General features: G+C 44.4%; 1 protein-coding gene across 1 annotated transcript in view; it reads left to right on the forward strand.

The window, feature by feature from the left end:
- pcgf1 (polycomb group ring finger 1) overlaps nt 1-11,373 on the forward strand; it is a 54,657-nt gene that overhangs the window by 18,432 nt on the left and 24,852 nt on the right. The gene's annotated exons all lie outside the window — the stretch shown is intronic.

Raw genomic sequence — 11,373 nt, forward strand, 5'->3', positions numbered from 1 at the left:
TGTCTCCACTACTAATGTTCTCACCTTGTTAAGCACAAACATTTCACGCAAGCTTTAAAAAAAACTTTCTTCTGTGAATCAATTAATATGTTCTCCATATGTGAACTTAACCTTCCATAATAAATGCAGCTGATATTGTTCTGTCTTAGCAGTAACTGAATACATTGTAAATCTTAATGTAATTGTGCCTTTTAGTGGTCCACTTAAATCTCCATATCTCTCTACAGAAAATAGATGACTGTGGCAAATTTTGAGAGAGAGTGGTTGTGAAATTTAATGAGGGTTATAGACTGTGAAAGTTCTTGTGGGAAAACACTGAATAATGTGAACAGTTTTGGTCCTGTTATCTAAGGAAAGGTATACTGGCATTGGAGGCAGTCCAGAGAAGGTTCACTTGATTGATCCTGTGTCGGGAGGGATTTTCTGAGGCGAGATTGAGTAGGTTGGGCCTGTACTCACGGAGTTTAGAAGCTCAAGAGGTGACCTTATTGAGACATATAGGATTCTCGGGGCTTGACAGGGTAGACACTGAGAGGTTGTTTCCCCTTGTGGGAGAGCCTAAGACCAGAATATCTCAGGATAATGGGTTACCCATTTTAAAACCGAGATGACGAGGGAGGGCACTGAACCTGTGGAATTCTTTACACTATAGAGGCTGGGTTGTTAAAGTATGTTCAAGGCTGAGGTAGATATTTTTAATCAGTAATGGAATCGAGGGTTATGGGTATAAGATGGGAAAGTGGAGTTGAGGATTATATCAGATCAGTCATGATCTCATTGAATGGCGGAACAGACTCTATGGGCTGAAATGTCTTATGGTCTAATGCTTCAAAAATATTGTGTATGGGGAGAGGGATTCGGAATGCTGGGGTGGGGGGGGGGGGCATTTGAGAATAGAAACATGGATGTCTGAGAATCATCCAGCATTACCACTTACTAGAGGTGCGTATGCATTGAGGTAGAACAGCTCCAGGCTGAGCCCCAACATGTGCTATTTATTTTGTTATTCTTTGTAGGATATGAATACTGCTGGCAAAGCCAATATTTGTTGCTGCACCATAATTGTCCGTGAGCAAGTGGCCTTGAGTCAAGTTCATGAATCCATGTGGTGCAGGTCCATCCACAGTGCTGTGAGGGGGATAAATTTGCAGATGACACAAAGTTGGGAGGGTGAACTGTGAGGAGGATGCAGAGGTGCTTCAGCAGGATTTGGACATGCTGAGTGAGTGGGCATATGCATGGCAGATGTAGTATAATGTGGATAAATGTGAGGTTATCCACTTTGGTAGCAATAATAGGGAGACAGATTATTACTTGAATGGGTGTAAATTGAGGAGGTAGATACTCAGTGAGACCTTGGTGTCCTCGTGCATCAATCATTGAAAGTAGGGATAGGAATAGGGATGTTTTACTACAGTTGTACAGAGTGTTGGTGAGACCAAACCTGGAGTATTGTGTGCAGTTTTGGCGTCCGCATCTGAGGGAGCAAGTGCTTGCTTTAGAGGGAGTGCAGTGAAGGGTTACCAGACTGATTCCTGGGATGGTAGGTCTGTCCTATGAGGAGACAAGTCAGTTAGGATTATATTCATTGGAGTTTAGAAGAGTAAGAGGGGATCTCATAGAAATTTACAAAATTCTAACAGGATTAAACAGGGTAGATTCAGAAAGAACGTTTCCAATGGTGGGGGAGTCCAGAACTAGGGGTCATAGTTTGAGGATAAGGGGTAAACCTTTTTAGGATTAAAGTGAGAAGAAATTTCTTCAGCCAGACAATGGCGAATCTGTGGTATTCACTCATTTGAGGCCAAAACGTTGTGTGATTTCAAGAAGAAATTAGATATATCTCCAGGGGCTAAAGGGATCAAGGGATATGGGAATCAGGATATTGATTTTGATGATCAGCCATGATCAGAATAAATGGCGGAGCAGGACTGAAGGGCCAAATTGCCTACTCCTGCTTCTATTTTCTATGTTTCTGAGTTGCAGGACTTTGACCCAGTGATAGGGATGGAACAGTGATTTTTTTTTTGACATTCTTTTCACTGAAAAGCTGGAGGCTGAGGCGAGACCTGCTAGAGGTTTACAAAATTATGGGAGGCATAGACGGGGTGGGTAGTGAGTGGCTTTTTCCAAGGGTGGAAGTGCCAAGGGACACAGGTTCAAGGTGAGAGGGGGGGGAAGTTTTTCACACAGAGACTGGTGGGTGTCTGGAACGTGCTGCATTGACCCGGATGGCGTTGAGTTCTTGCGTATTGTTGGAGCTGCGTTAATTCAGGCAAGTGGAGAATATCCCATCACACTGCGACAACAAAAAGTACAGCACAGGAACAGGCCCTTCGGCGCTCCAAGCTCATGCTGATCATGATGCCCTAACTAAACAAAAAGAAATCTTCTGCCCTTACTTGGACTGTATCCCTCTATTCCCTCCCTATTCATGTACCCATCCAGATCCCTCTTAAGGCTAATGCGCCTGCTTCCACCACCACCTGTGGCAGCGCGTTCCAGGCACCCGCCACTCCCTGCATGGAAAAACCTTCCCCGCGCATCTCCTTTAAACTTTCCCCCTCTCACCTTGAACCTGTGCCCCCTTGTAATTGACACTTGCACCCTGGGAAAAAGCCTCTGACTATCCAACCTGTCTATGCCTCTCATGACTTTGTATCTATCAGGTCTCCCCTCAGCCTCCGTCTTCCAGTGAAAACAATCCCAGTTTATTCAACCTCTCCTCATAGCCAACACCCTCGACCAGGCAACATCCTGATGAACCTTCTTTGCACTCCCGCCAAAGCTTCCACGTCCTTCCGGTAGTTTGGTGACCAGAACTACAAGCAATACTCCAAATGCAGCCTAACCAAGATTTTTTTATAGCTGCAACATGATTTGCCAACTCTTGTACTCAGTGCCCTGGCCAATGAAGGCAAGCATTCCATATGCCTTAATCACCTTGGCCACCTGTGTTGCCACTTCTAGGGAGCTGTGGACCTGCACGCCCAGATCACTCTGTATGTTAATGTTCCTAAGGTTTTAAAAATTTATTTATTAGTGTCACAAGTAGGCTTACATTAACATTGCAATGAAGTTACTGTGAAAATCCCCTAGTTGCCACGTTCCAATGCCTGTTCAGGTACACTAAGGGAGAACTTAGCATGGTCCATGCACCTAACCAGCACCTCTTTCGGATTGTGGGAGGAAACCGGAGAAAACCCACGCAAACACAAGGAGAATGTGTGCAGACTCTGCACAGACGGTCACCCCAGCCAGGAATGGCACGTGGGTCCCTAGCGCTCTGAGGCAGTAGTACTAACCACTGTGTCACCCTGAAGGGTGTGAATTAAACTTGCAGTTTAATTCACACCTAAATTTGATCCTCAAATGCATCACTTTGCATTTGTCCAGATTAAACTCCATCTGCAATTTCTGATCCCAATTCTCCAATCTATCTATATACTGTTGTATCCTCTGACAATCCCCGACACTATCACAACTCCACCAACCTTTGTGTCATCCGCAAACTTACCAATCAGACCATCCACGTTTTCCTCCAGATCATTTATATATACTGCAAAAACAAACTTGTAACTTGTAGATGGTGGACAGGCTTTAGGGAGTCAGGAGAACAGAGAAAAAAGAACAGTACAGCACAGAAACAGGCCCTTCGGCTCATCAAGTTTGTGCCTACACAGATGCCTCTAATCTAATATTATCTTGCCTCTACATGGTCCATATCCCTCTATTCCCTGCCTGTTCCTGTATCTATCCAGTTGCTTCTTGAACGTTGTTATAGAATCTGCTTCCACCACCTCCTCCGGCAGCGCGTTCCAGGCATTCACCATCCTCTGTGTGAAAAACTTGCCCCTTACATCTCTCTCAAACTTTCCCCCTCACTCTCAACCTATGCCCTGAGTAATTGAACCTTCGACCCTGGGAAAAAGACTGACTATCCACTCTATCCAAGCCTGTCATAATCTTGTAAACCTCTATCAGGTCCCCCCTCATCCTCCGACGCTCCAATGAAAACAATCCAAATTTGTTCAACCTTTCTTCATAGTCCATATCCTCCAAACCAGGCAACATCCTGGAAAATCTCTTCTGCACCCTTTCCAATGAATCAACATCCTTCTAGCAGTGTGGCGACCAGAATTATACACAATACTCCAAATGCAGCCGAACCAAAGTTTTATACAGCTGCAACATGATTTTCCAATTCCTATACTCAACGTCCTGACCGATGAAGGCCAGCATGCCATACGCCTTCTTGACCGCCTTGTCCACCAAGTTGCCGTCTTCAGGGAACTGTGGATCTGCACTCCTAGATCCCTCGGTATGCTAATATTTCTAAGGGCTCTACCATTTACTGTATACTTTCTTTCTGCAGTAGACCTTCCTAATCGCATCGCATCACCTCATTTGTCGGGGTTAAATTCAATTTATATCCTGCTGTATCCTCTGACAATCCTCCTCATTATCCACTACTCCCCAATTTTTGTATAATCTGCGGATCCCATATGACTTCAGCCTGCCATGAGGAACCTTATCAAAAGCTTAAAAAAAAGTTTATTTATTAGTCACAAGTAGGCTTACATTGACACTGCAATGAAGTTACTGTGAAATTCCCCTAGTCGCGCCTGTTCAGGTCAATGCACCTCACCAGCACGTCTTTCAGAATGTGGGAGGAAACTGGAGCACCCGGAGGAAACCTACGCAGACACGGGGAGAATGTGCAAACTCCACACAGACAGTGACCCAAGCCAGGAATCGAACCGGGTCCCTTGCACTGTAAAGCAGCAGTGCTAACCACTGTGCTACCGTGCCACCCCTTTTTACTAAGCTTTACTAAAGTCCGTGTATACAACATCCGCTGCCCTGCCCTGGTCAATTTTTCTTGTCACTTCCTCCAAAGAACTCAATCATGTTTGTGAGACATGACCTCCCCTTCATGAAACCATGCTGCCTATCACTAATAAGTCTATTCTCTTCCAGATGTGAGTATACCCTGTGCCGAAGAATCTTCTCCAATAATTTCCCCACCGATGTAACGCTCACAAGCCTGTAATTTCCCGGATTGTCTCTTCTGCCCTTCTTAAACAGGGGAACAATGTTAGCTACTCTCCAATCCTCTGATACCTCGCCCGTGACGAAAGAAGATACAAAGATTTTAGCCAAGGCCTCAACAATTTCTTCCCTCGCCTCTCTCAATATTCTGGGATAGACCTAACCTGGCCTTGGGGACTTGTCCACTTTAATGTTTTCCAAAATCTCTCTTTTTATCTCTACATGTCCTAGAATGTCAACGTCCTCCTTTCTACACTCACCATCCACCACACCCTTCTCCTTTGTGAATACTAATGCAAAGTACTTGTTAAGGAGGACCTTATCCGGCTCCACACACAGCTCGTTTGCCCATGTTTGGATCAAGGCTGCAATAATGTCAGGAACCAGGCAGAATGCAAACTGAGCATTTGTGAGCAGGATATTAAGTGCTTCTTTGTAGAGCTGTTGACAACACCTTCCATAACTTTTTCTTACCACTATACAGACAAAGCATACTGTTCATAGAGAAGGAGCAGAATGTAGTGCTACAGTCATAACTAGGGTGTAGAGAAAGAACAACTTGCGATAAGGTAGGACCATTCAAAAGTCTGGCAACAGGGAACAAGTGGTTTTTGGTACGTGACCTCAGACTTTTGTATCTTTTTCTCAATGAAAGAAGGCGGAAGAGAGTATGTCTGGGGTGCATGGGGTCCTTGATTATGCTGGCTGCTTTTCTGAGGCAGTGGGAAGTGTAGATGGAGTCAATGGATGGGAGACTGGTTTGAGTGATGGACTGGGCTTTGTTCACGACCTTTTGTAGTTCTTTGTGATCTTGGTCAGGGCAGGAACCATACCAAGCTGTGATACATCCAGAAGGATGCTTTCTATGGTGCATCTGTAAAAGTTGGTGAGAGTCGTAGCTGACATGCCAAATTTCCTTTGCCTCCTGAGAAAGTAGAGGCGTTGGTGGGCTTTCTTAACTATAGCGTCGGTGTGGAGGGATCAGGACAGGTTGTTGGTAATCTGGACACCTAAAAACTTGAAGAGCTCAGCCGTTTCCACTTCATCAGCTTTGATGTAGACAGGGGCATGTCCTCCACTACACTTCCTGAAGTCAGTTGATGTTGTCTACATGGACTTTAGCAAGGCCTTTGACAAGGTACAGCATGGTAGGTTGTTGCATAAGGTTAAATCTCACGGGATCCAGGGTGATGTATCTAAATGGATACAAAATTGGCTTCTTGACAGAAGTCAGGGGGTGGTTGAAGAGGGTTGTTTTTCAAACTGGAAGCCTGTGACCAGCGGTGAGCCTCAGGGATCAGTTCTAGGTCCACTGTTATTTGTCATTTTATATTAATGGTTTGGATGAGAATATAGAAGGCATGGTTAGTAAGTTTGCAGATGACACCAAGATTGGTGGCATAGTGGACAATGAAGAAAGTTATCTCCGATTGCAACAGGATCTTGATCAATTGGGCCAATGGGCTGACGAATGGCAGATGGAGTTTAATTTCGATAAATGTGAGGTGATGCATTTTGGTGGATTGAACCAGGGCAGGACTTACTCAGTTAATGATAGGGCATTGGGGAGAGTTACAGAACAGAGATCTCGGGGTACATGTTCATAGCTCCTTGAAAGTGGAGTCACAGGTGGACAGAGTGGTGAAGAAGGCATTCCGCATGCTTAGTTTCATTGGTCAGAACATTGAATATAGGAGTTGGGACATCTTGTTGAAGTTGTACAAGACATTGGTAAGGCCACACTTGGAATACTGTGTACAGTTCTGGTCATCCTAATTATAGAAAGGATATTATTAAACTAGAAAGAGTGCAGAAAAGATTTACTAGGATGCTACTGGGACTTGATGGTTTGAGTTATGAGGAGAGGCTGGATAGACTGGGATTTTTTTCTCTGGAGCGTAGAAGGCTGAGGGGTGATCTTATAGAGGTCTATAAAATAATGAGGGGCACAGATCAGCTAGATAGTCAATATCTTTTCCCAAAGGTAGGGGAGTCTAAAACTAGAGGGCATAGGTTTAAGGTGAGAGGGGCGAGATACAAAAGTGTCCAGAGGGGCAATTTTTTCACACAGTGGATGGTGAGTGTCTGGAACAAGCTGCCAGAGGTAGTAGTTGAGGTGGGTACAATTTTGTCTTTTAAAAAGCATTTAGATAGTTACATGGGTAAGATGGGTAAAAAGAGATATGTGCCAAATGTGGGCAATTGGGATTAGCTTAGGGGTTTAAAAATAAGGGTGGCATGGACAAGTTGGGCCGAAGGGTCTGTTTCCATGCTGTAAACCTCTATGACTCTAAGTCGATGACTATCTCCTTCATTTTATTGATGTTGAGGGAAAGATTATTGTCGTCGCATCAGTTTGCCAGATTCTCTATCTCTTGTACTCCATCTCAGTTCCCATATAGTTGGATAGCCTGCCTGTGCTCATCGTCTTTTCACACACGAAGAATGGTTCCTTGGGTGAAGTTCTGGAGCGTACCTGGGCACCCAGTGAGCCAGTGCCCTCGAGCACCATGATTTGTGTTTTAAAGTATTCACTGTAGCAGTCCAGTGAAATATGTTTCATAGATGTGCAGCATGTAAGTGGGTAGAGTGATAATATAGAAAAGGACTCGAGCAAAAGCACAGCTGTAATTGTTCAGCTGTTTTTGGAGGCTCTTTAATACAATGTAAAAATTTCTGCTGGGCCATTTGCTTGCAGTATCACACTGCTGTCTTATCAGTATGATCTTTGGTCTTTGTACAATTCCTTTTTTTAAGCTGCTGCCGGTATCCTGGCAAGCCTGAGCATCATATGGTAGAACCCTTAGCCTTATCAAAGCAAGGGAAATTAGTTATGGGAAATGGTAAACTTTCTATCAGGGTATGGTGTCAATATTTGTACTTCCAGAACAAATATAACTTGAGTTACAATATAATGAGTTATAAAGGCCCAGGTTATTCATTCTGTGGATCAGTTGAGACTGGATGTAGAATGGAATCCTACAGTGCAGAAGGAGGCCATTCGGCCCATCCAGTCTGCACCGACCACAATCCCACCCAGGCCCTATTCCTGTAACCGTACACATTTACCCTGCTAATCCCCCGACACTCTGGTCAATTTAGCATGGTTAATCAACCTAACCCACAAATCTTTGGACTGTGGGACCCATGGGGTGCATCAGGACCGCATGGAAGTCCCAGTGCACTGACATGGGAATTACCTGGGAAGTTTGAACCCCTGATGGACAATTGCCCTGTTCCCTGGGATCCTCCACGAATGTCTGCTACTCTAAGCTCAAGTTAGAAACTTTGGACAGTTTCACAAGACTTATCTGGATAGTCACCCAGGAACTCTTGGACAGAAAACTCCTGGTATAACTCCTGTGTAACTACAGAATTGACCCTGCCCACTACAGCGCTACAGTGGAGCTTGCCAAAAGACAGTGCTTCTGAGCAAGAAATCTGCAGGGACAATCCGACAGTGATTGCCACTTTGTGGAAGATCCGGGCTAATATAATGAATTTTGAATTCAATTAATTCATAAAAATCTGGTGGTAATGTCATGAAACTTTCATCAATTATTGTAAAAACCCATTTGGTTCATTGGTCCTTTAGAGAAGGAAATCTGCTCTCCTTACCCAGTCTGGCCTACATGTAACTCCAGACCCACAGCAATGTGGTTGACACTAAATTGCCTTCCAAAGGCAACCAGGGATGGGCAATAAATGCTGGCCAGCCAGCGACACCCGTGTCCCATGAATTAATAAAAAAACCACTGGATGGGCCGAATGACCTCCTTCTGCACTGTAGGATTCCATTCTACATCCAGTCTCAACTGATCCACAGAATGAATAGCCTGGGCCTTTATAACTCATTATATTGTAACTCAAGTTATATTTGTTCTGGAAGTACAAATATTGACACCGTACCCTGATAGAAAGTTTGCCATTTCCCATAACTAATTTCCCTTTCTTTGATAAGGCTAAGGGTTCTACCGTATGATGCTCAGGCTTGCCAGGACTTAACCACACTCTGAAAAGGCCTAAAAAGTCACTCTTTCTTCAACGCATTCCTTAAAACCTAAAATAAAAGCAAAAGATAATGAATGTTGGCGATCTCAAATAAGAATGGAAAGCACTGGAAAAAACAGGTCTGACAGCATCTGTAGGGAGACAGTTCAAGTCCAAGATGACTTCTTCGACTTCAAAGAGCCAGACCTGAGATTTTCAGCATCTGGTGTTCTTATTCCTTAAGACCTCCCTCTGTGACCTGTTCTAATATCTCTATGTAGCTTGGTGTCAGTTTTTTTTTTGATAACACATCTGTGAAGCACTTTAGGATGTTTTGTTATGTTTAAAGACACGACAGAAATTCAGCTTGGAGTTATTTAACCGTAGGCTAACATACTGGTGTTTACAGGTCTAACTCTGGGCCACTGTCATAGAATCCATAGAATCATAGATTCCCTCCAGTGCAGGAGGAGGCCATTTCAGCCCATCGAGTCTTCGCCGACCACAATCCCACCCAGGCCCTATTCAAAAAAAAGTGTCAGAAATGTGCTGTCCAGCTGGTTGGGCCTGCTCTTACCTGGTTCCATTCTCACCTAAATGTAGCCAAATAATCACTTGCAATGGCTTCTCTTCCTGCTCTTGTAGTGGTATCCCCAAGCATCTATCCTTCGTCCTCTCTTATTTCTCAACGGTATGCTGCCCCTCAGTGACATCATCCAAAGGCACAGCTTTCACTTTCACATACATGTTGATGTTGCCCAGCTTTACCTTGCCACCACCCCTTTCCACTTCCCCACTGTTCCAAATTATCAGATTACATATTCCTCAGCCAGTACTGGCTAAGCAGAAATATTTTCCCATTAAACATTGGGTTCCTGCTTCAAACTCCATTTCCTAATTGCTGGCTCCATGAAACATAGAAACATAGAAACCCTACAGTGCAGAAGGAGGCCATTCAGCCCATCGAGTCTGCACCGACCACAATCCCACCCAGGCCCTACCCCCACATATTTACCCGCTAATCCCTCTAACCTACACATCCCAGGACTCTAAGGGGCAATTTTTAACCTGGCCAATCAACCTAACCTGCACATCTTTGGACTGTGGGAGGAAACCGGAGCACCCGGGGGAAACCCACGCAGACACGAGGAGAATGTGCAAACTCCACACAGACAGTGACCCGAGCCGGGAATCGAACCCGGGATTTGTTCACCACCTCTGTTTCACATTTGATCCCAAGATCAGCTTTGGATTTCCTATTCGAGCAATCACTCAAGATCATCCAATTCCATCCCCATAAAATGTCTTAACTTCGCCCCATTTCAGCTCAACCATGTCAGATGCTGCAGACAGGTCGCGAAGGATGAGGAGCATAAGTTTGTCTTTCTTACAAAGCCTAATTGTTCAGGCAACAGAGGTTGAGGCCAACTGAAGTTTTTACTTAGCTGTCACTCTCGGAACTTTCCAGATTTGCAACACGCTTGTCAATTTCAGGCTGCGGTTCAGAAGCACTGAGGTTTGCATCTTAAATGTGACGCCCTGGATGTTTAAAATGTATAGGCAGTAAATCAGTACCACTGAGAGACACATCCCACAGTACTGCGTCTGTCTGCAAAGAGCAGGTCTTCATCCCAGCGCCCTGGATAACTCATCCCTCAACCAACATTACAATAAAAAACAGATATTCTGGCCATCATCACATTGCTGTGTCTGGGAGCTTGTCGGGCAAAATTGCCCAGACTTTGTACATTGTAACGATGACTACACATCAGAATCACACCATTGCTTTGTGTTTCTTTCCTATCCTTTCTTCAGTTTTACATGTAAATGGCCACGGAAAATGTCAGATCTGAAAAAAAAATTGGTATTCTGGAAAGGCAGCACATCGGAGGGGATGCTTCCAGTTAGGAACAGGATAGGCTATTCAGCCCCTCTGACCTGTTCCACCATTACATCAGATCATCATTGATTGATATCTCCACACCCATGTTGCCCAATCTCCTTGCCTAACAAATATATCTGATGCAACATCCACCTGAAACATTTTTCAACAGATTGTATTTTCTGTTTCCCCATTCCAGCATATGTGGCTTTAAATCTTGCATCTGATTTCTTGCAGTTCTCTATAACACCACCAGGTGATGCTGTTTTTCCAGAAATCCTTTTTACTGTGCCAGAGTTGAAGAAAACTTGGGGTGGTTTGCAGGTTGGGTTAGGTGACGGATGTTGTGCTAGGGCTGGAAGATAAGGTCAAAAAATCATTCAATGATTAATTCACTGTACCTACATGAGTGGCGGGGGGGTTAGTTGCACTTTAACCTAACTTCAGTG

This window comes from Mustelus asterias, chromosome 1, assembly GCF_964213995.1.
Source record: "Mustelus asterias chromosome 1, sMusAst1.hap1.1, whole genome shotgun sequence".
Classification (NCBI taxonomy): Eukaryota; Metazoa; Chordata; class Chondrichthyes; order Carcharhiniformes; family Triakidae; genus Mustelus; species Mustelus asterias.